This window comes from Protobothrops mucrosquamatus, unplaced genomic scaffold, assembly GCF_001527695.2.
Source record: "Protobothrops mucrosquamatus isolate PMUCROS unplaced genomic scaffold, P.Mucros_1.0 scaffold32, whole genome shotgun sequence".
Classification (NCBI taxonomy): domain Eukaryota; kingdom Metazoa; phylum Chordata; class Lepidosauria; order Squamata; family Viperidae; genus Protobothrops; species Protobothrops mucrosquamatus.
Genome location: NW_015386416.1, coordinates 198636 through 222752, shown reverse-complemented (window position 1 = coordinate 222752; position 24117 = coordinate 198636). Strand labels below are relative to the sequence as shown.

Genomic DNA, 24117 nt, shown 5'->3' with positions numbered 1-24117 from the left:
ATCTCCTGCAATTTTCCTCCCATTTCAGGTCCTCCTTTCTAAACAAATTAAATCATAAAATTAAAAGCACACAAGGAAATGATATTGACAGCTAGTAGCATGGAAGAAAATTAAAATACAATGCAGGCTTATCTTGAGCGAAATTATAGATATCAAACCTTTGCTAAAGACCACCAATTGTTTTTTTCCCTTTGAACAGTCAGATGGAAAAATCCAAGTTCAATCTTCAGTTGTCTAGAAGTTGCAAAGGATCACTAGATGTAAATGTCAGTGTATTCCAACTTTCTAAAGTGCAAGAGAACTGTTGAGTTTTTTTCAAAAATATCTGCTCACTATTTTTACTAAGTAGATTTCTCAGTTAATCAGATGTAATCGATAAAACTGTCTGATAAAGTTATCAGACTATGCAAGAAGACTCTACCTACCAAAAATCCCTCTAATTTCTAGGACCCACATAATAAACTCACTCATTTCTACGGAATGAATGATCAATAGAACACAAAGAAAGTAATCTATGATTTGAAATGTTAAAAGTGCTTGCAATTTATGCTTTTAGGCTTCATCTAATGTTTATGGCAGAAACAACCAGCTTAATGAGCCGATCATAATAAAAGCAGCCACTCTTAACTTGAACAATTCAATGTACAGCTGGGAATCTGACCCAGCTTTTCAACCTACAATTTACAAGCTACTGTACCTCCTCAAAGTTCTCTACCCCCTAAAATTCTATTGAGAATATCTTGCAGCGGGAGAATCCGCCAAAATTTTGTAACTTAGAAATAAAGTGCTGCTGGCAATAGATTCAGGCACTGCAGGATTCACCTATGCTAATAGCTGGCAAAATACATTTTGTAATTGCAACCTTAATTAGAAGCTTAAGCCTGGAGCTAAAAGGGAGGAATCAATTTCACTGTTTATATTTACTGCCGCCCTCTTTTGGAGATCTTCTGAACCGCTATACTGTTCTGAAGCTAAAAACTGCTTGAGGTAGTAATATTTTACAGCGATTTTCCGTTACTAGCACGGAACATCCTACTGCAAGATCATACATAATTCAATCAATACAACAATTTTTACACATACACGCACATATACATTAACAATTTACTCTAGTCTAAATCATTTCAAGATGTACCTTGTAGGTAGGTAGAAAGGCAGAAACATATACACGCAGAATACATAAATTCATGCGAATTTGATTGTATCGAGTCCTGGACAAGACTCTTCCAATTTTACTGAACTCTTTGCAATTTACATTTCAATGAATGGGATTAAGGATGGGATTGCGATTCGAGAGTTAAAGCACGAAGTCCCTAAACGACTTAATTCTTCTTCCTCACTGAGATTCGCGCCTATCTAGATAATTTTTAACAGCTTCTTGGAAATGCAAATCGTGCCTCCGGCCAGCAGGAGGGAGGAAGAGGAAGTGAGAGCAGCGACAGCAGTAGAGGCAGCAGCAGCGACGACGGCTGGGAGCTTTATAAGTGCTTGGGAGGCTGAGGATGGGATAGAAAGGGGGGGGGGTCAGAAACATCAAAACAAGCCGCGGCAAAAGGCGAACTTCAATGGTGGAGGCGGTAGGAGAAACTGCTGGTGGTCTTGCCTTCTGCCCCAGGGCAGCCAACTTCATTGTTTAGCTCCGCACTTTGTGGAACTGATTCTACTTTAGAAAAAGGTACTTTAATTTCTGGTTAGGGGGAGGAGGAAGGAGCGTGGCTTGCCAGAGGCGTGTGTTTGTATGGAGATGGGGACTGCTGGGGGAAGGGAAAGAGCTACAGCATTTTGTTATTGCTCTCAAGAACGTCAAATCCCGCTGACTTCAGTGTAAACTACTGTATGTGAAGGGCGCTTGCAAGCCTCAAGGAAGTGTGATGCTGTGCGGGTATTGTAACAAGAATGACGCCACCTGCGCTGGCGGGACTCTAGCTAGTAATGAAGGCATGCGTGGGAAACGCGACGCGTGGTGACAACAGATGGACCCCCGCCCTTAATTGCAGCACTGAGAGCGAGGTGGGGAAGGGGATCAGGGTGCGATAGCTCCTGCGAATGAAAACGTCAAAGGGTTGCTACGCCGATGGTATCCCGGCGTTGCGAGGCAGTGTGGGGGGAGGTTGCTATCGTAGTCATCTCCAATACTGCCTTCTCCGCATTGTTGGTTGTAAGGAACTGAACAAGTCGGAAGGGAAAGGTTGATTCTTGAATTCTGCCACGATTGCCTTCTCCTGAGGTAGGTCGGAAATGTTAGCAACAGCAAAAATAAAAACAAAACAAAATGGGGAGGGGAGATTCTGTTAAACATGACAAGAGTTCGAAGTGGCTGCGGAGGAAAAACCCCGAGCTCAGGAAGGACATTGGTGCTGATTGTATTGGTGGAAGAAGAAACGCAAATTCCCGTGCTCCTCAGGGTGGCTGGCACTTGCCCGCAGTTGGCCCACTTAGAGATTCCTTTTGACGAGGAGTTGGGGGCTGCGCCTTTTCCAACTACCCGCCTTTAGGGTGCTGCCCCAAGTAGCGGCCTCTGGGTGTTTTAAACCATTCTACGTTGGTTTCGAAGAAGAAAGCAAGAAAGTGCTTCCTTTCTCAGCCAATCTTCCATAGTTTCTTCCTTTTTTTTTTTTTTTAACCCAGAGCCTCTGTTTCTGCACTTGACTTCTAGTAAGGCACGTGTGAAACTCCTGATCTCTGCTCCCTCCCCCAAAGCAAGCTGCCCTTTTATTAACATAAAACTGCTAGAATATTTAGTGGCACGTGAAAAAGTAAAATATTCTTTCTGAGGTAATGATATTGGATTGGAAAGTTCCACTTCGACATTTTATAAAAGGTAAACAAAGAGCAGGTGTATCCAAAGCATTTGGGGGATGGGTGGAGCTGAATATCTAAGCATCATCTTCCATATAATAGCACGTATATAATAATAATTGACTTATTTGTTACCTGACAAGTTGGCTATCTTTACCAATGTAATTGTAGGGCTGAGTATAAATTATACTTAAAAGTCAACAGCCTGGAAGTAAAGCTCATTCAACTGGTTGGTTCAGGTTTAATCTTTGTAAGTGCCATGTGCTATGACTGAGACCTGTGGCATGATAATTCTGTAGTTCCTTGTTTTGTAATCTTTTTTTCAAATGTTTCTTATTTCTTACTGGCCAGTATTTTTGGATATGTCTTCTCAAGAATTCTATGAAGGACTAGTTTTTGGCTTCTTCAAATCCTCTTTCCCATAAAAGTTTAATGTTTCCCTTCTGACAGATTACCGGTAACTGTAAACTCACCCAGGTAGGGAGCTTTATAAATTACAGTGTACTCTGAGAATAACTGTATTTTGTGCACATTTGTATTTTTGAATTTACTACTGTAACATTTGTAAGACCGGAAGATGTCCTGGGATATTATCCTGTATTTTAATTTTATAGCATCTAGCTAAGCAATATGTAGACTTAAAAAATGAATTGGAGGTTAAAAATGGACAGCAATAGACTAAAATACAGAACTTTATAAGGAAATTTGACTCTTTCCCCTATCGTTCTATTTCTTTCTTGAATTTGTACCATTCTTTATTATGGTACTTCCAATTAAATAACTAAACTCATTCCATTGGAGAGATTTAAGTAGTAAGGCTTTATAGTATCTTGGCAATCTTTCTTATACATTTATTATAAGATTATTTGAACTTTCCTATTTATTTCAAGTCCTATTTTTGCACATTTTATTAAACACCACTTTAAGCATGTAGGGCTTGGGTCAAAACAAAATTATATGGGACAATATGATTATTTTAACTTGCAGAACAAAACATTAGCATATAAAGTATTAATTTGTACATTATTTAGCACTGAATGGCATGACAGTTGCTTATATATGTAAACAAAACCTCATACTAATACTGTACAAGAATATACCTATCAAGTAATTTTTATATTTCGGTATGTTGCATAAACATTAACCTTAGCAAGGGTAACAACTATTACTTATCTTCTGTGTTTAATATTTCTTTCTTTGTTCTATATGAATGGTATATGTATGGTATATATCTCCCAAAATAGTGTACGTGGGGGTCACTGTTGACAATATGTATGAAATAGTCATATTTACTTTCCAGTTTATCTACAGTGTGTAGCTTCTTTACTCCATGGAAGTTCTATTACAGCTTTGGAGCATGTGGATTGTGCTTGTAACTTCTGATAAATGTATACTTCTTGTAGCAATGCATGCTTTATAATAGTCATTTCCATTCTCCATTTTACATTTTTGATCTGCTATTCTCTTGTTGGCTTGTAGCTGAAACAATGGTGTGTATAATGGCACTTCCTGACAGTGTCCTTCTTAGCAAACTACCAAGCAAATGTTTGCTTGTGTGGTGCTGCTCCACCCTTCCTTCCTCTCTTTGTTTACTGAAATCTTTTGGATTGTGAAATGTGAATTCATGCAGGATTGTTTGCTATGAAGTTTAAACTATTGAAAATAGTTTAGGATGTGATCTCATGCTTTCCATACTGACAATCAAGGATTATACACTTTTCCCCTCTTTCAGTCCTTATTTTAAAAACATAAAGTTTGTAAGTGATAATATTGGCTGTTGGGGATGTTAGATTTATGCTGTATTGCTTTGAAAGTAGAATGTCCTTTGTATTCTGAGAGCCTTTCATGTTACCAAATACAAAAAAACTGTTACAGTAATGGAACATCTGGAAATTCTGTTCCTTTCCAGCCCTGAGTAATTAGGATCACTCCAGTGAGCCTTCTAAATTTCTTCTTACTAATAGGTTATACATGTTGGTCTTCCTTTGATTAGACTTTTAGAGTAGGCTGCCAGTCTCTATTTACAACTGTTCTACATTTTGAACTAAATATATAATCAAGGTTATTTTTTTATTTAAATGACTGATGCAATCCAAAGAAGCCTACTGAGATAATAACAGTTGAACAAATGTGATGGATGTTTTGTGTTCAGATTAGTCCAGTTGCAGATTATAAATGTCTTTATGTATCGATGAGATTATTAAACATGCTAGAATTTGTTCTTTGTAACAAAGATGCATCTATTCCAAGCTCAGCATTCTACAAATTGTTAATATAAGTTTCTTTGTGGCAGTGCTGTGGCTCTGAGCCTACGAAATTTCCCAAACTAAGTTAACCATTAGTATCCAAGTAATCTTTTTACCTTAATCATTTTCAGTCTTTTCAGAATCAGAACTCCATTTTTTCTAGACATGGATTTCAGGATCTGCCATAACATTTGTGTTTGTATAACAGAAATTTCTGTTATTTCTATTTGTTTTAGATCATCCTGTTTAGATCAACCTGTTCAACAGGTTCAAATGTTCCATAGACCTGTAACATGTTGATTTTTAGTATATTCAAGATTACAGGTTAATGTTCTTGTTTAATTTCAGATCCTGAGCTATCTGTTTGTACATTCTAGTGGTCTCCAGATGTGCTGGACGAACTCTCATATTTCCTAGCTAGTAGTATAGTGTCCTATCCATATTTTATGGAAGGTTTCCTTTTATAACAAATGTAAAAGGAACTCCCCTCTCGCATAATGCAAATCCAGCCATTTGAGGCTTAAGTAATAAATTTTGTGTATGACTCAAATTATTTAATGTGTGGATCTTTTTTATTTATCTGACTTTATAAATTCAATAATTTTATCTTTTTAGTTTTACCACTTTTGTATCCATGAAATTGCTTTAAAATGATAAATGTGTTTATCCAGTTTAGAAAAGGCTGTGAATAGAAAGAGAAAATATAAAAAGAGAAAGAGCTGCTTCAGAGTATGTGTTAGGAGCCATTACAACCTGTTGACATTGCCTGAAAGCAATTGCAACTTTTTTCAGAATGGTGTAGTTACTCTTCCCTTTTGGTTTAAGGATTTGTGTTCTGGGACATCTTTTTCTCTTTACATCTAACATTCAGTTCTGTTCTAGTGAGTGCTTCTGATCTTCCCTAAACTCAATTTGCTTAAGTGTTAGTGCTTTTTGATGGCTGTTTCTATTAAAAAAATTTTTTTGCCTTTTGTACATCATCATAAAAACCACTTGATAATATGGTTTAGAAATACAAGACTCATGTATTAATGTCAGTGGTATACATCCATAAGAAAACACTATGCTGAAACTATGGAGGAGTTAGGGTAAGATTGCGTTCCTGGTTAATTTGTATGTTTCAATGACTTTATAAATGAACAGATGGTGATGTAACTTCCACATGGCACAAGAGACAGCTCATGTATAGTCTCCTATTTTCAACTTTGATATAGTTTTAAAATATTAATTAGGTCAGATACAAAATTATTAATTATCTTTTAAGAATCAGTATACACATAATTAAAACAACCCTAAATTTCTGCAGTTGTAGCTCTTTTGCTGTTCTGAACATATTTTTATAAATAAAAATTGATTTGAAAGAAAAGTCTATCTTTAGATTAAAAATCAGTGACTTTCCTATTTCAGTGATGAAACACAAATGGTTTGAGCTGATTTGTTCAGTTTTGTGTGCAAATATGGACATGTGGGAAAATGTCTAGAGAGATGAGTTCCTTCTCATAGAGAAAGTGCAACAATAACAAAAACCAAATTTACTGCTTTATTTTCTTAAGTAGGTTGGATGGCATAGTCTAAAAATTGGGTCATGAAGGGCATTAATTGAAAGGAATGTTAAAAAGATAGGGTTCTATTTTGTAACTGTGCTAGCTTAGTCCTTAGGATTATGTTGAAGTATGGTATTTTTTTCTGATAAGAGATTCTAATTTAAATTTATTTTTCAATGGATGATAAATAAAGTATTACTATTGTTTCATTTATCAATTTGCTTTAATATTTTCAAAGTTGTTCTTTGACTAAAATAATCTTTTAGTCATTTTTTCTGGAAGTTGATTGGCAGATAGGCGATAGTCATTGTAGATGCTATCTCACTCTTCTGATCCTGATGGTAATTCAAATATACAATAAGACTCATATTTATTTCTGTTATTACCTATGATCAGAATACTTGGAACATTTCAAGTTTTACTCCAGTGAAATACCTACTAGTCATTTCAAGTTTTGCTCTGTCAGAACATGAATAACTCAACACATTTTACCAAAAGCTTCAAGTTGGACTGTTCAATTGAGCTAGAAACAAACAATGTTTGTTTTATTTTATGTAGCGTAGTTACTTATTTATGAAAGGCTTTTAGAAACGTGGGGGTTAATTATATATTAAAAGAGTGTATTTTTACATGTTGGTTTATAGAGAAATGGTAGAATAATAGGATTAGTATGATTACTTATAAAATGGGGTTCAAAATACAAAGAAGCATACTTCTTATATCTGGGATTTGTGTCCTAAACTTTGTGTATTCTATTATGTCTTAGCAGTAAAACTAATACTATAAGAAACCATTGTTTATTTCAAAAGTTAATTTTACTGCTACGATGGAAGGTAGATATTTCATTTGATACTAATAAATGTTTATTTGTTGACTAATAAATTATACTTCATTCTAATTCTAATTACCTCCACTGGAATCCAAATACAGTAACAATTTGTAGAAAGAATACTAATTTAGGAAGTTTAGTTTGTATTATGAACCCACATAGCTTATGGTTGCCTAATGCTTCTGTTGCTGGCTTCATTTTCAGTATTAGAATTTTTGCATACTGAAGCCCTTTGAAGTAATGGGTAGAATAAAAGAAGGAAGGAGCATTGCGGATGCAAATCTGTTATGCGAGGAAGAGGAAGGACATGAAAAAGAATATTATAGGAAGATTTGCATGAAATGGTGGTAGGAGCAGTGAATAGACATATTTGAGGATGTTTAGAGATATTAGTGAAAAAGAGGGCCTGGATTTTAAGAAGAGTCATTTTTGGGATGTGAGTAGGAATAGTTGACAAAGTGAAAGTCAGGTACCTCCACAGTTGTTTATAACACTGAGATTGAAATATTTATTTTATTATGTTTATTAAAATATTCACAGTATTATTAACAAATTACGATGAGATTTTTCTTAAAGCATTTTCCTGAATATAAACATTGTTTGTAGCAGTCATGAGCAAACATATATAGTACCTTCTTTACATTTATAGATTAAAGCTTCATTACTTTATCAGATATAATTGTTTTAGATGTTACTGTAGTTGTATATTTTGTTGAATGCTCAAATAAAAGATCATATATTTGACAACTTTTTAAAATAATATTTTATTAGTTTTCTAATTTTACAATTAAACATTTAAAAAGCAATGTGGTGACTTGATTAATCAATAATTCAATAACATATATAAATCTTTAGTACAAATCTCAACTTACAACATCAGATATTTCCTCTCTTTTTCCCTTAATATTTACTATCTCATATTAGGCTAATATAGTTCTTATTATTATCAACTAAGTAAAACTATCTTTGTTACATTTATCAATAATTTTTAGCTTATACAAATCTTAATTGTGTTTGCATTCAATCCTTATATACAATCAATGTCCTGTTATTACTTTTTTTCCAAGTTTTAATTTCCCATCAATATTCAAATTAACATTTGGTATTTATAATTTCCAAGCTTTAGGTAACCAAAGTTTCCCTTATCTCAACTTCTTCCTTTTTCCCTTTTCATAACAAAATCTAATATTCTAAATACACATCTTATCTGTTTGCATATAGTCTTGTTCTGTTTTTTAAAAGTTATATATTTTCCGCCATATTAAACCAAAAGTCTATTAGTCTTGTTACACATCTTACCTATTCGGTTTGCCATCGCAGTGCTGCAGACACTGGAAGATGAGCTCCGTCTTTTGCGTCCGAATTTGTCCTGTTGAGAGATCCTGGAAAGGGTCAAAAGTCGCCCTGTAGGGGCGACAAGCAAGGAGGGGACCCCTGCTTGATCGCAGGAGGGCAGCAGCCCTGCCGCTTGTTCCGGGGCAGCCCTCCAAACCAGTGGGGGAAAGACCGGCCATAGCAATATGGCTCATCACTAAACTGCTGACAGCCGAAGTCAAAATCACCACCAAGCACCTTTAAAGCAACGTGGATGAAACTGGGTGAGATCTGATCTTCTCTTTAAAAGTTTAAGTATTTTTTCCTGTAAAAGCTGCCCAAAGTATTTTTCCCCCTGTGAGGAGAGAGGGAAGGAAATTTCTACCCCACCCTCTAAGAAAAGCGGCGACTAACTATCCAGGGGAAACAGGGCAACTATAAGAATAATTCTAATCTAATTGGATGCATATGCTTTTGAAACTTGGGGAGTTTTCCTATTCTTACTGGAGACGTTTGTTTTCATCTAAAAAAAAGAAATAAACTTGAAAAACTATCATAAAACTTTGGACTTAAAAATCTTTAAACGGCATCGGTGACATCTTGTGGCGAAGTATGGTATTACAACTTGTTATTGCCTAAAAGAGACTTGGCTTGAAACCCAAACTCTAGAAAAAACTCTTTTGACCTTGACAGATACCACCTGTGAAAAACTCAGCTGTAAAGAAGGAATTTCTGGGCAGCATATCTGGCCTTTTTGAACTAGGAATGTAAACCTTTACTGATTTTCAGAGTTATATGTGGGGAATTGCTTTCCTATTTCTTTACATGAGAAGCATCTGTTATTACACAAGATGATGGAATACTTTGGACTATAAATTTTTATTTGGCAAACAATTTCCACTATAAACACTGCCTATAACACGTGAAATGGATGTCCCATACCCAGTTATAAAAAACAAAAAACTATTTTTAATGTTTGATTGTAAAGTCTTCAACTTAACACATTATCAAGAATATGGATGAAGATCAGAAAAAAATCCTTTCTATGTTGAAGTCAATACACGAAACCATTCTTTCAGCTTGTGACAAAATAAGATGCAACATAAAGGAACAAGATGCCAGCTTAGATATACAAACCCAGATCTTGACTACAACCAAAGAACTAACAATGCAGAAAATAACAGGAGAAGTGGAACAACTAAACACTAAGACAGAGGACCCAATTAACCAACAGATCCAGCCAACGGAAAAATCAGAAAAGGGAGTGACAACATTGAAAATGGAAAATACTTTTTACATAAATCAGAAGAAATTTGAGGAAAAGGAAGAAGAACAGATTGAATGGAAGATAAACCTATCAGGACAATTGTGGGAAATTGGAGTAATAGGGAGGCGATCTAATGAATACTAGTTCTTCCAAAAAAAAACTTTAATCGAATGATCTTTGATATTTCAAATAATATATATAATAATAGAGGGAGAACTGTTTGATTATTCAAAAGTACTGACATGGAAGGCCACTTGGCAAAGGAAGAAAGCCAGAGTAGAGGCTGAAGGAAACTAGGTTTTTGATTTATTAGAGGAGATTTCAGATTACTGATTAGAGGGTTGAATATGGTGGAAAATAGATAATTTTTAGAAAATTTGACAACTTTTTTTTGTAAACACAGCTAAAGTGAGAATTGTGTTCATTCTTCGTTGCTTGGATTTTTGGTTTTACGTTTTGCTGAGCAGTCAAATCAGTGCTCTTGAATTTTGAAAGCATTTGGGAGAGTTTATACTGTTTTAGATAACTTATCTAATTTTACTTAAATATATTGCATAGTAAGAATAAAAGGGGGATACTGAATTGAAAGCATTCTAACTTTAGCCTTTCCTTTGAAGGTGATGTTTTTATTTATGAATATTAACACCTTTGTTACCATATGTAAATAATGGTTTTTGTTTGTAAACATTAGTAATGTGCAATTTGAGTTGCTTTTTTCCCCATCCAGGCATGGTAATTAAGCTGTTTATTTGCAAAATTAAATTAAATATGACCTGGTTGATGAAGAATTACAGCAGCAACTTTGGAAAATCTCTGTTTCTAGAGCTAATGAAAATAGGAAGGGAAAGAAAGATATTTACAAAGCTTCTTAGGAATAATAGCAAACTCATATCTTAACAAAAATATATCTCACTGCTGTTCAAAATAGTTATATTTAATTACAAAACCATCAGAGTATATATCACAAGAGTGAACTTACTAAGAATTGACAATTTCTTCAAATCATTCTGATTTTTTAAAATTATAAAAAATAAGTCCTTGGGAATACTAGATTATTGCAAAAATAAAAGTTTGTAAAACTAAAAGGAATTTCTCAGTAATAGGACAATGGAAAAACTGGGTTATAATACTTAGCTGTCAGAAATCAAGTATACAGATATCTAATTACAGAAATGGTTGTAACTTATAAGAGGTGCTGACATGCATTTTCATGTAGTTATTGAAAATGCGTATTTAAGATTGTGTCTGAATGAGAAAATGGGTCATCATCTGGAGCAATTTTATTAGTAGACAGAATGCTGGACTTGGATGACAACCACGTTATTCTATAAACAGGTACTATTGTCACAAACCTCTGTTTTTTAAAAACACTTGGCAAATACAAAAAAATGGAGCCTTTTTAAAATGCTGAACTCCCTATAGGCTCACTATGTTAGTACCTGTTACTGGCTACCTCTGTAGGAAAGCTGAACTTCGCATTACCTTGCATTGCATCGGCCTGTGGGGATCCTGAGAGAAGAAAGCAAAGCACATGGTGCATCAGGGAGTTTAAGAGACCTTGAGAGGTCTGTGGCAGACAGACCTGGGCCTGTACTAGCCTCCCAGGGCCTCCCCAACCTCTGAAGCACCCAGTACTCTGTTAAATGAACCATGTGTTAATTTAACAGCCGCATCAGGGAGGGCATTACCTGAGACCATTTCATTTAACGTCTGTCATTACTTGTGATCATAATGGGCAGGTCCCATTACAGTTGTAAATTAAGGAATACCTGTATATTCATATTTGTCTCATTCTTTGTTTTTGTAGAATGCAAAACAGAGTATATAAAAAAGTAAATAGCAAGCATAAGAAATTAAAGATAGATGAATGAAAAAGACATGTGTAAGTGAATTTAATTTACATTAAAACCACTTATTTTCGAGAGCCAGTTTAACTAGTGGTTAAGGCACCTGACTAGTAAGTGGGAAACAGTGAGTTCTGTTCTTGCCTTAACCATGAAAGCCAGCTGGGTGGCCTTGGGCCAGTCATACTCTCTTAGCAGTGGTGGGATTCAAATATGTGAACAACCAGTTCTCTGTGTGGATGCCGCTTCTGGAAGTCCATTCTGGACCTGGGCAATAAAAGATTAGCTACCGGTTCTGCCAAACTGGTACGAACCGGCTTAATCCCACCACTGTCTCTTAGTCAACTCACCTCATAGAGTTATTGTTGTGGGGAAAATAGGAGCGAAAAGAAATATTAGATACGTTCACTGTGAGTTGTGTATAAAAAAATAATAAAGGCAGGATATAAATAAATAAATACAGGTAGTCCTTGCTTACAACCACAATTGAGCTCAAAATTTCTGTTGCTAAGCGAGTCATTGTTAAGTGAGATTTGCCCCACTTTATGATCTTTCTTGCCACAGTTGTTAAATGACTCACTACAGATGTTAAGTTAGTAACACGGTTGTTAAGTGAATCTGTCTTCCCCATAGATTTTACTTGCATGACCCCGAGACACTGCAACAGTCATAAATATAAATCAGTTGCTAAGCATCTGAATTTTGATTATGTGACCATGTAGATGCTACAAAGGTCATAAGTGTGAAAAATGGTTATAAGTCACTTTTTTCAGTGCCACTGTAACTTTGAACAGACTCTAAAGGAATGGTTGTAAGTTGCGGACTATCTATAATCTTTGCAGACTGTAGTTGCTTCTATTACATCCATACTCCATGCATGTAATTATTTTTGTTCATTTTGCTTCTTATTTTACACACTTTCTCAGGTGATGGAGGAAGTCATCAACTTCCTCCAACCACATTTTTTCAGCTTTTTCCTTTATCTCAATCCATTTTTTTCTACATTTGTTTTTCAGCTCAATTCTTATTCATTTTATATGAACCAACCACTTCAGTGTTTTTCTCTTGTACAAGTCAGTCGCTTTTATATTTGATCTTTATTAAGAGCCCATTCATCCTTGGGCATATGTCTTGGTTTATCAGTATCACTTCTGAAGCAAATCATTCCTGATGCATTCAGCTTATTTTGATGCTTCTCCTAGCATGAACTCTCTCTTCCATACAACAAAATTAACAGAAGCATATTCTTATACACAACTATTTTTTGCTTATTTTGACTTTCCTTCTTTGCAGCAGACTGCATAATACCTATTACCTTCTTACCAACATTTGCTTATTCTGAAGTGTTTCCATCCATTTCCCCACTTTTAATAACCTCTCCAAACAAACACACACACACACACACACACACACAAACAAACATACATACATTGTAGCATAGATGAATGATAAGTACTTTAGTATTTAATAATTGCTGGAAATTGTTTTGGTTCCTGACAATAATATAGCATTATCTACATATATAGTCTGAAATATTCATTGAAATTCCAAACCAACACACTTCTAATATTGCCAAAGGTATTTTTAAAACATACACCCATAAAGATGTTAAAAAACAAGTGGATATTATGCATATATTCCTTTATATCCTACTCAATATTTAATCATTTGCTAATTAATTCCCATGCATGACTTATGTTGATCATTTAGCTTTCCTATTGTGCTCAAAAACCAATAATCCATATAATATTTTGGAAAAACATTCTGTAATTCAAATTTGTTCACTTTTGTCATATTCTTTCTCTAAATGAAGAAATTTACAATAACTTTTCTTTGTTGCATTTAGCTTCCTTCATTTCAGTTTCACTTATGATTGCTTTACTATACTTTTAATTCTGTTCCTTTCCTGGAGGCTCCTTGTTTAATCCTCATCACACAATACCAAAGAAATATTTTTTTTCCATCAAAATTGCTTTGCAATATCTCTGCCTCTTTTATCTAAATTTTTCATTGACTAATTCTTTGCATTTATTATTAGTCTTTATACATTAAATGAATAATTTATACAGTGTTGCCTTATCTTTATTTTTTTCAACATGTATGCATTTTTCTTAGACAACTTTTATCTGTTTCATCATTTCACAAAAGATCCTTTTTTACAAGACATCTAGCATAATTACATACATTTATATGGCATGTTGTAAGATAATTCTTTTTTACTTTCCAGGAGTGGTTGTATTCTTTTATTGAACTGAGAAATTAATCTGTATTTTTATATTCTTCATATTAGACTTTTACTTTATCTTTCAAATGTTCTCCTTTTATTCTTTGTTTCTTTCCTTTTTACTTTTTCTTTCATATACATTTTTTTCCGGAGATGTCATCTTGATAGTAACAAAAACCATCCCCTTATTACCCTTCTTTCTCCTCTTACCGTAAATAATGAAATCAAACTTACTATTAGAAAATATCATTTTCTATATACACACATGAATGGGTATTCAAAGCAGAACTTTTTTTTAAGCAGACCTTTTCCATCAGTCAACAAACTTCTCATTTTTTCTTGGATTGCTGGATGGCCAAATCATTTTCTGTTCTTCTTAAACTATAGTGGTATATGGGTATGACCTTGGGTGATTGGGCAAAGACATGCTGTCTAGGGAATGGTTAGATAACAGCTCGCACCTGCATAGCGGGCAGAACAAGAGGCTCAGAAGGAAACCCCCCCCCCCCTAGTTTCTCTAACTGTAAAAGATATGGTAGGAGAATTGCACTTTCAGAATTTGAAGATTCTTTATTGTAGTTTTACAGTAAAAAAAATAGCTTGTCTGTTTGGGTTCCTATTTTGCCTATCTGTTAAAGACATAATGTTTTACTAACTGTTGACTGCTATAGACAAAACACTACCTATATCTGTGCTTTACATAGAGTAGAGCTATTATATCTGGCTGACCATAACCAGATAGCAGAGAGCTAGAATGTTTTATATCTGATTGTTTCCATCAAGTGATCATCTGGAGTCTTGCAGTCCAAATATAATAACCTTACATAGAGTATAAAGCAGTATTGAGCTGTTTATTTATATATTTATAAAGATAAATGAGATTGATTTGGTTTTGGTATGAAAATACAGTAAGAAAATAGAATGGTTATAATTTATTGTTTTGACCGTTGGTTGGCATGCAATGATGAAGATCCTACAGGATATACATGGAGAATATCTGACATGTGGGATGAATCACTTAAATCACTAAATCACTTAAATAATTCTTAAAATATCCTTTGCTGAAATGAGAAAATGTTGAATGTTGATGGGAAATTAGCAGTTCGGAACTGAGAAATAATCATTGTGAATATTTCTAAAACTGAGAGGTTTTTCCCTATCAGCACTTGGAAACTATTTCTAAGGGCTGTTCCTCATGTTTAAAATACTAAATACGGGTTCTTGAATCAGCAGAACATTTACTGCTGTTGTTACTGCTTTCTATCCTGCCTGAGGCATGCTGCCATCAAATGGGTGTACTGGGCAACCCTTTCTCTGCATTTATTAGTTGGCTAATGTGGTAGGAAGTAAGTAATGGCAAGGAGAGATGTAGGGATGTTGCATGGGACTCTATATACCCTGTGTTCCTAATAGATAATAGAAACACAGGAATGTGCATAGTTTAGCCAGAGGGTCTGCATTTCTGTGTTTGACAGCTGATATGAATAGGGCGGCATATAATGAAATAGAACCTTCCTCCCTTGCATTGTTTTGACAAGTATATTTAAATGTCAATTTAGTCTTCTGAATGGACTTAAGCCTGTGTTTAAAAGTAGTCTACTAATAAGTGATGGGTGGAATGTGGTGCTTGATGCATTGAGGGAGCCATGTTTACCCAAACTGTAGGGTTCCTTCTCCCCCATGGTACCTGTTTGAGCAAGGATGCAATCCTCAATATAAAATATCCTAAATAGCAGCTGTTTGTGTGTATCCTGAGCCATGAAACAACAGCCAGAAAATGTCTGTTTTAGAACAACTCTCACTGCTGATTAGCTACTGTTTGAGGGAATCCAAATCACTGGGTAAGGCTGAAAAGTCTGCTGGGCAAAAGGAAGTTTGGTTTAAATGAATTGCCCAGAACAAATGGTATTCTGGAGGATGATGTCCAGAGAATGGAGATGAGCAGATGTATCCATTCCGGTCTAAAGTGGCCAAGTAGTACTGGCTGATCTCACCCATGAAAGTGCCATGAGCACAGTATAGGCACAAGGTTGCCTGCTGAAGACGACTTTATAGTTTTCCAAAGGTAGAGGCTGGGAAGAAGAAATAAACCATATCTTGAGGACATGGGCAAAAAATAAAAATAAAGGTTGGTAGAACATATTAATTAAAAATAAATTGGATTATAACAATGAGTAACACATCAGCCTTTATGGGGTGGGAGAATCGATATTGCTAAGGAAAATTATTTCTGCATTCTGTTTTTCAGTTACATTTATTTTGGTCTTTTACGTTAGGCTCCCATGTTTTCATATGGAGTGTCGTGATTTATAAATAACATAATCAGATACAGTAAATAAAACTTGATAATTACTTGCCTGAAAGAATTCGATTTATGATCTAAATTATGTCAAAAATATATTTATATAGCATTTGGAAAATCTCAGTTTTCAACATTTTTGTTTAATCTTTCACCTACATTTCTGTTGGCTTTGATTTGCATTTATAATGGTTGAATGAAATTAACACCACCTCAAGGATTTTCCCTCTGTTTTTGTGCTTTATTTATGTGATATCTGCTCTTCAGGTTCTTAGTTTTTATGGTCTAGTATTCTAATTGATTAATCTTCCCCTTCACATGTCAAAACTTGATTTTACACAAGCAACACGTGAATTCTGGAATAAATCTCCAAATGAGCTAATTAAAAAAGAAAATAGCTTTTAGGAGAGAATGTTTGTCTTCTTATATTTTTTTTACATATTTTTTTTTGGCTAATTCATTTAATTATGAGTTGTTTGCCCATTGTTGCAGAAGTAGGGTCACTTAACATGTCATAATAAAGAATAAAGATGCACTCTCCATGCACCTTCCCTGACCCATGTGGCACCTCTTGGACACTTTCATACACCCTTCCTGACCTGCATCCTCCCTCCTGCAGACTGTCCCTGATCTGCATGGTACATCTTGTGCACTCCCAGGCATCCCAGGCACACTTCCCAACCCATGTCACAGCACCTCTCCATATATCCCACAACCCACAACCCTCTTTATAATATAAAGACTGCCTTCTGCATTCATGCTAGTGCATTTTGTTAACCTTCTGCATGAGAAGTACTTCTTCCCTTAGTGTAAGAATAGAACGCTTGTAGAAAGCAGCCTCCATTCCTGAAAATAGACTCTACTGGCTTCTTTGATCAAAATGGTTCTTTTCCCAGTATGTGCTCCCAACATGTGGAAGCTATAAGCTGTAGCCTTGCTCTTCCCCGTAACTATATGACAAATAAAGTTCAAAGAAAGTGGTTCTGACTGCATTAGACTTCCTTTTTATACTCAGAGTATCTATTTTCCCATGCTTTTTAGATCATCAGTACTCTGTGATAATACCCACCCAGCAGAACATTTGTTTATAGCTTAATAGTAACTGTAGTTTCATATAGCACCTTTAAAGTTAAAAACTCACACCATGATTTTTTATATTAAGAAGGGAATATATTGTATATAATATTTTATACTGCCTTATACTTTAGATTTCAGATAATACACAAAAACATTTTAAAATGTATATAATAAGGAATCATAACCTCCAAACATGCAAAATAAGAAACATTATTAACCTTCAAAAGCTTGCCTGAATTGCTTTCATATTTTTGCAAAACGCAAGATATGCAGGTATTCCTTTTCAGTTGAGATAAGATATTTCAAAGCATTGGGGCTTATTTTCTGAACTGTTACTTACTTAACTTCTAAGGAGACAGCACCAAGCCAGCTAGGTGACTTTGTGCCAATCTCTCTGGCTCCTAAGAAGAAGGAATTAGCAAGTCATTTCCAACAATCATATCAAAACAGCAACAACAACCCTGCAAGAATTAGTGCTGGCATTTGTCAGAGGTCAACACACAAAATATTTAGATATTCAAAAGAAATACATGAACTATTCAAAATGTTAATCTAATTTTTTGATGCTTGTACATTTCGTATTTATTCTATGTTTCATTTTGCCTCCTGTTTTGTCTCTTCTGTCTTCTTTTTTTCTTTAAAAATGTTTTTAAAAATTATAGATAAAAAAAGATGAGCCCAGCCCAGAAGCTTTGTAGATACCATGGTAGAGGATATTAAAAACTGCTGAGAGGTCTAGGAGAGATATACTCTCCATCTCCAGATACCAACAATTCCTGTCTCATATCCAGGTTTAAATCCTGACTGGAAATGATCCATATAACTTGCTTCATCTAATATCTTTTATTGCTAATTCTCCATCCTCTTTTCTAAAGACTTCACTGAAAAGGGAAGATTGGAAACTGAATTTGAAAGATGATCTTATCAAAAGTCGGTGGCCCACTGATTCTTTCAACACTGAAGATACCATGTCTTTCCTGATTTGCACAGATGTTTCCAGGTCATTCAAAGGAGTTAGATTGGATATGGGTCCAATTTTCAGAATACAGAACTCATGTTGCAGAAGAGTATATAGTAAGTTGGTCTGCTTGTAGGAAGCAAGCATGCTGAATTGTTGTATAAGAGTGCTTTGTTCCCACTGATGGGTAGGGAAATCCTTTGTACTTTTCACTTGGAATGCTCCCAGTGATAGAAATGAGGAGGCAAGAATATGAGAAGACAATAGCCCCTTTAGTCAGCCAAGAAGACAACTGATTTCTGTTCTGATAATGAATGCAACAAAACAAATTTGTGGGAGAGTGATGAAAAGCAGTAATTTTAGAGATTTCTTAAAAAACACATCACAGTTCTCCAGTTTAATATCTCTTTGTTGGAAGTATATAGTAAATATGACTGCATGGCAAATGTAGATTAACTCCAATAATTTTGCATCTATTTTATGTGTCTGAATTTTTAATTATTAAGAATATTGAAAAATGCAGACCTAGCTATAAATGTCATGCCAGGTCAAATCATGCCTACTGCATCCCCAAAAGGATATATTTTTGCAGTAGAAATAAAAGCAATGGCATAATCTACTCTACTTCATTTTATTGTTTTCAGAGCTACCATGTCCAAACTTGCCTGAAGCACTTGGCTACAATGGAATGCTGCTTCTGAAACCTTAAGACCAAAGTTCATATTGTATAGTAACCTTTTGTAATGTTGGCCCAACAGCAGTGGTAGGATTCAAATATGTGAACAGCCAGTTCTCTGTGTGGATGCCGGGCCTGGGCAACAAAAAATTAGCTACCGGTTCTGCCCAAGTGGTGCGAACCAGCTGAATCCCACCTCTGCCCAACAGGTCCTCTTGTTGAATGTCTGCTTTGCAGAGGTGTGCTTATATACCTTCCATTTATTTGCACGCTGAAGCTCCTACTTTTTTCCTAATCTCTGCTTTCCTTTCATTTCCAGTGCTTCCAGGTTTGTGTTTATCTACCATACAGTTTTGTATGGGTTGGTAGAGGAACCTGTTGGCTGTAGGGTCATTCTTAATTATCTTTCCCAACATCCTTTCTTAACTGAAGAAATTTCATTACCTGTAGTGAGATCCTGAATTTGGATTTTTCAGCTCTTTTGGCATTTGAGGTATTCTGTTTCCTGACACTGTTCTTTGCTTTAATACCCATAGAGGGAAAGAAACTAGTGGAAATATTGCAGTACTTGATAGAAGTGAGTGAGTGAGTGTCTCTGAGTGAGACAAGAACAAAATAGTGATTATATTAAAAATGTGAGTGTGGTTGTAGATATAATAATATGACTAAAGAAAACCACAATGTTGCTTTTCTGTCCAATTATCAAATCCTTTTACTTGTTGCACCTGTGTCCTGCTAGATGGCAGCTCTGATACATTGGTAGGGGGAGAGGGAAGGGACAAAGATGAAGTGAAAGTTACTTTTGGTCCTTTTCTCTCAATCAAAAATATGTTTCCTTTTCCCAGACTTCACTACCTGATCTCACTTGATGCATTAAACATCTCTATCTTTTTCAGCACAGAGAGCCACCATGCTACCTTAAGAGACAGAAATTATAGTGCAGTACGTTTGGAAGTAAGAAGAATAGAAAATTATTATTGATGCATAAATCTCTTCTGTGGCCAGATTGATGTGGCAATAACAATTCAGTTTGTGGATTGATGTACTATATGTGAGATCTAACATCAGCAGCTTTTCTTGAAAAAAAAAATTCTTTTAATATCTACTCAGTATTAAACTTTCCTGAGCTTAATCAGAGTTATTGTCAGGCAAGTGTATATAAATCTTTTCCTTGTTTTTCCTCTGAGATTATTTTCTATTTCATTTATGTTCTGGTATCAAATTCACCTCAAAAAACCTTTTGCATCCTGCTTAATTGTGCCCTGGAGATTATCCTGTGAGGTAGTTATGAGTTGGAAGAATATTTCACTTTTCCCAGAAATTAGCTGAGTGTAGAGTTGAAGAGAATTCTTAGTAGTTACATCAGCATTTCAAGTGCTCAGGTTTTCCTACACTGTGCTCTGTTATTCTTTCTATCAAGAAAACAGGTAGCTCCTTGGTTTTTTTTTTCAGTTTTAGATTCTAAATGCTGTATAAAAGCTATTTAATTCTCTAAATGCTGTATAAAAGCTATTTAATTCTCCCCAAAATGGCTGCTAAATGGTGAGAAGCTTTTTCTCTCTTGCCAGTGATCTGCTGATTTTGCTACCAAAGCTGATTCTCTGGCTGACTGCTCTCTGAATTTGAATGGGAGCACTTAGGAATGACCCAAGATGATTTTTGGATGGCTGTGGACCCATCTGGGAAGGGGAGCTTGAAGATTCCAGATTCCTTTGGGAGTGGTTGGAAATTCATAGGCATCCATCTTTCTTTTGGCATTTTGGTTTTTCAGCATGACTGGATCTTAACTTTACTTTTTGAACTTATACTTTGCCTTTAATCTTAAAAAGTAGACCGGCTGGCTAAATGCTGATTTATTTCAACCCCTGTTGGACTCTAGCTGTTCTTTTTTTCCCCTTTTGATTTATGCTGTTGTTCTTAAGTTTTCTCATATGGAAACACAGTGTGCTTTTGTATGGGGAAATGCTTTCATTTGGTTTACATTAATATTGGACAAAAAAACCCACAGGGCTTTTGAATTGTTTTAATTTGCAAAATACTTGGAATTTATTTATATTTTTAATTTTAAAAAAATACATTTAAATTTTTTAAAAAATATTTTTTTTAAAAAAAAATCTTTCCATCTTGGATTGAAATAGATGGCAGCTGATCTTCATCCATATTCTCTTAGTGGTGTATTAAATTAAAAACTTTACAATCGGGATGAAAATAATTTTATCACTGAGTATAGAACACAGCTGACTTTCTCACAGCTGATATCTGCCAAGGTTGAAGGAATCTTATCTGTAGTTTGGGCTTCAAGCCAAGTCTCTTTTAGGCAATAACAGGTTGTAGTATTAGATTTAGCCACAAGATGTCACCAATGCCATTTAAGGTTTTTTAAGTCCAAACTTTTTATAATTTTTCCCAATTTTACTTCTTTTTTGTAAGTATAAAAACCTAAGTCTTCAATAGGGATAAGAAATCTTTTGGTCCCCAAATTTTAGAAACATATAAATCCAGTTAAAATAAGATTATTCTTTCAACGTTTTAAACTCCCCTGGATAATCAGTCACCGCTGCTCTTAGAGGGTGGGATAGGATTTCCCTTCCCTCTCTCCACAGGGGGAAAAATATTTTGGGCAGCTTATACAGGTAGAAGAGATAGTTAGGATTGAAAAGAGATTCAGATCTCACTCAGTCTCATCTGCGCTGCTTTAGAAGTGCCTGGTGGTAAGTTTGACTTCGACTGTCTGCAGCCTAGTGACGGGCCATATTTCTATGGCCGGTCTTTCATCTGCCGGTTTGGAGGGCTGCCCCGGATCAAGCAGTAGGGCTGCCCCACGATCAAGCAGGGATTCCCTCCTTGCTTGTCACCCCTACAGGACAACATTCGACCCTTTCCAAGGTCCCCCAGCGATGCGAAATTGAACACGAAGATGGAGCTTGCCTTCCGGCATCTGTGGCAGCTGCGATGGCAAACTGGAAGTCCTCCCTGGTTAAAATTTTAAATTACAGATAAGCAAGAGTAGCTGAAATCTGAGAAAAGACCTTTTGGTGACATGGAACATTTAATTGAAAGTTTTTTAAAGGGATGTAACTTTGGATAATTTAGATTCACAAAAAGAATTTGATTTGAAAGCTGCAGACCAAAGAGATATGGATTGTACATACATTCTGTACAGAATGTACAGAACTAACTACATTGATTCCATATATCTCTTTGAACTTCAAGTCTGCATTCTCTTACAATAGCAGAAGGCTGACTGAACCTGGAAGTGACAAATTGCTTTTTTTTAGGACGACTGTGAGGGAGATTGGTGAATAGATTTATTACACTTAATCAGAAACCACTTCTATCTATGTGTTGGGAAGATTGTGGAGATTGAATGTATTATTTTAAACTAGACAACAACCAATAAGAGCTATTAAGAAACAAAGGATTTAATCCAGGACTAATGACTTTAATACTTGGGACAGTACTTGGGATAGATAAAATGCCATGATAAACTTTCTATGAGTTTATTATAATAATAGTTTCTTAACAAAGGGTTTTGAAACTTTAATTTTGTCCTTTTTATTATTATTGTTCTTCCTGTTAACTATTTTATCATTAATATAGCATATATGAGAGCAATTCAGAAATAAACCTCTGTTTGGTTATCAATGACAGGCACTCACAGATACAGAACCTTTATTATACACATTAGAAAACTACAACATTACATTACTTTTTGACATAATCACCATTCAAATTGAGGCATTTGTCATAATGTCTTACAAGGTTTGAAATTCCTTAGTAGTAGTTGCTCGGCACCAAATCTGGGCTATGGGAGGATGATCAAAAATATCCCAACGTAATTGTTTTAAAAGTTCTTGGGTGTGTCTAACGGGCGAGCATTATCATGAACCAACACCACACTGGAAGTAGTGCCATAGAAAATCCCACCAAATGTGAAGATGCCAAAGGAGTACTGTTAGTGAAGTTCATGGAGTGTGGTTTGACCATTAATTCAGGAGATTACTGTGAAACATTACGAAAACTCAAGACAAGCCATCCATAATAAGGGTTGGAGCATGCTGACTTCCTGTGTGGTGTTGGTTCGTGATAATGCTAACCCACACACTGCTAGATGCACCCAAGAACTTTTGAAGCAATTCCGTTGGGGTGTTTTTGATCACCCCCCATAGCCCAGATTTGGCGCCGAGCGATTATTAAGGAATTTCAAACCTTGTAAGATGTTATGACAAATGCCTCAATTTGAATGGTGATTATGTTGAAAAGTAATGTAATGTTGTAGTTTTCTAATGTGTATAATAAAAGTTCTGTATCTGCGAGTGTCTGTCATTGATAACCAAATGGAGGTTTATTTCTGAATTGCCCTTGTAGATGACAGGTCAATAATTTGCAAACAGATTTACTAGTTTAAAACTTTTTTTTTGGGGGGGGGCTGTTTCACAAAGGATAGGAACCAATATTGTAGTAATGTATTTTATCAGCATTAAGCTAGTGGGGATATTATATGTATATTTCTTTTTAATGTCTTGTCTTGTTTTTTCTTTGTTTCTTTTTATTTTTTTATTTTTGTATTTTAACTTTTTGAATAAAATAAACATAGATTAAAAAAACAACAAATAGTTATAGTAATAATATTTTCTGAAAAAAGCAAGTAAAATAATACACGACAGAAGTACTGTATTATTATTTTTCCAGAAGCACAGGTAGTCCTCAGTTTACAACAGTTCATTTAGTGACCATTCAAAGTTATAACAGCATGGGAAAAATGACTTATAACCATTTTTCACACATACGACCATTGCAGTATCTCCATAGTCATGTGATTTACATTAGGATGTTTGACAGCTGGTTCATATTTATGATAGTTGCAGTGTCCTGGGGTCATGTAATCACTTTTTGCGACCTTCTGACAAGTAAAGTCAATAGGGAAGCCAGATTCACTGAACAACCGTGTTACCGACTTAACAACTGTAGTGATTCACTTAACAAATAAGACAAGAAAAGTTGTAAAATGAGGCAAAACTCATTTAACAAATTTTTCAC

At 35.1% G+C, this 24117-nt stretch overlaps 1 protein-coding gene across 1 annotated transcript in view; it reads left to right on the top strand.

The window, feature by feature from the left end:
- The first annotated feature begins 1528 nt into the window (after window positions 1-1528).
- Window positions 1529-24117, top strand: part of ELMO1 (engulfment and cell motility 1) — a 201599-nt gene continuing 179010 nt past the window's right edge. The window contains exon 1 of the mRNA XM_015811166.1: window positions 1529-1675. The gene's annotated coding sequence lies outside the window, so the exon portion shown is untranslated. The remainder of the gene's footprint in view (window positions 1676-24117) is intronic.